This window comes from Octopus bimaculoides, chromosome 16, assembly GCF_001194135.2.
Source record: "Octopus bimaculoides isolate UCB-OBI-ISO-001 chromosome 16, ASM119413v2, whole genome shotgun sequence".
Classification (NCBI taxonomy): domain Eukaryota; kingdom Metazoa; phylum Mollusca; class Cephalopoda; order Octopoda; family Octopodidae; genus Octopus; species Octopus bimaculoides.
The window spans coordinates 1,448,578-1,450,931 of NC_068996.1; positions in this window are offsets into that span (position 1 = coordinate 1,448,578).

Consider the following 2,354-nt stretch of genomic DNA (forward strand, 5'->3'; position numbering starts at 1 on the left):
TCGTCTGTCACGACGTTCTGAGTTCAAGCCCTGCCGAGGTCGACTTTGCTTTTCATTCTATCGGGGTCAATTCAATAAGTACCAGTTAGGCAATGAGGTCGATGTAATCGACTTAATCTTTTCCCCAAAATTTCAGGCCTTCTGCCTACAAACGATTATTAACGTCGTTGCCTCTCATTTTTATTAAAATACTTTCCCATCTTCTATTATCTTTTCTCTGTTTTTCAATATTTCTTTCATTCTCTATTTTTTTCCTTTTATTCAAACTCTTTCTTCTTTAGATCCTTTACATTCAATTATTTCTTGTTTTTCTTTCTGTGTTTCATTTTCTCCATTTATATCAACATCTTTCGTTTATTCGTTTATTCGTTTTCCCTTCTTTCTTTCTTTCTTTCTTTTTTGAATTGAAGCTCTTTTTTATCTTTCTTACTTTTGGATTTCATTTTTCTTTCTTCAAGTTATATAAATTTCTTGATTTTTAATAATTTCTTCCTTTACCTGTAAAATTAATTTTTTTTTCTTTCCGACAGTTTTTCGCTCGTATAGGATTCAGACTTTTATCACTGCTTCTATGCACATACACACATACACACATACATGCACAATACCATACATGCATACATACATACATACATACATACATACATACATACGTACATACGTACATACATACATACATACATACATACATACATACATACATACATACATACATACATACATACACAGTACGTAACAACTCCATCAATGATTTGATTGCTTGCCCTGTATCTGACAAGGAATGTTACAGATATCTAGGGGTGGATGAAAATACATCTTAGATTGGGATCTATATAAAACACGTGTCACTAAAGAATAATACAGTCGAATAAAAAAATTTTGAACCTCAGATCTCTCTGCGTGCAATAAAAAAGTGGCCCACACTGTGTTTACAGTGCCAGTATTCATATCAACATTCGGGCTGATTGATTGGATCCGAACCATTGATGCGAAAACCCGAAAAATACTAACAAACACAAATAATTTCCACATAAACAGACCGCCACTACCTAAAACGAAAACAAGGCGGAAGAGGCTCAACATCGATCCCAAATGCCTTTGAATGTCGCATCATATCCCTTCGGCAACATTTTCTAACCACAAAATGTCGAGGTGCATCCCTTGATCAAGTTTGCATACATGAGGCTGATAACATCATAAGACCTCGAAGGCAGCTCCTTGAGCAACATTCTTTGTCTGCTAACCTAGAATACATGACCAAAGAAGTCGCCCGACACTACCACAACGTATCATCAGATGAAAGGATGAGCATATATGAGCAGAAATCTATGCATGGATATAGTAGTATAAAGCTTCGTGATGATAGTAACATCGATCATCAAAGCAGTTTATTATGGACCTATAGCCGGACTACTACCTCCCACTTTGAAGTGTATGCGTTTGCTATATAGGAAAGGAAATATGAACCAAGTACCTGATGCACAAAAGGGATAGAGGTGCATGAAATGCCGTAAGATGTGACAACTGATGCAGTCTTTCTGGAGTTCACAGTGAATATATCACGCACATCATAATCAGTTGTCCGAAAATGTCATCATGGTTACATCTACTGATGAGACATGATGTTGTAGCTAGGACATTCTATAACGAAATCCGTCGGAAGGATAATCCTGAACGCAAAGAAATAAGAACTCACAATATGGTAGAAACCATAGCCACTCATAACGAAAAAAAGTACTGGGGGAATGTACCAGTGAAGACCTCAATAAAATGTAAGTGCAACAGACCTGATATAATGATTTGAGATAGAGAAGTGAAACTGTGTAGTGTGTGGAAATTAGCTGCCCAACGGATGTTAACATAAAGCTGAAGCTGAGTGAAAAATAGAACACCTATGCCGATGTATTGAGAAATCTGTAGCTACTCTATCCAGATTACAAGTTCAGGCTTATACTTGTAATTATTGGATCCCTGGGATATGTAACACACTGCCTAAATGCCAATCTTGAGAAATTAGACTTCTCTAAACCAGAAAGGAGGAAGCTAATTCGAAGACTACAGATCCAATCCATCACTGGAACTGTAAAAATGTGTAAAACTTTTCAGAAGCTTATCGTTTAAATATATATGAGCATGTCTAGATATGTAACTATATGCATGAGAATACATACATAAAACATACAAATCTGCACGCACACGTACATACATACATACATACATGCATACACACACATACACACATACACACATACATGCATACATACATTCATACATACATACATACATACATACATACATAGATATATACATACTTTCATACATACATGCATACATACATACATACATACATACAT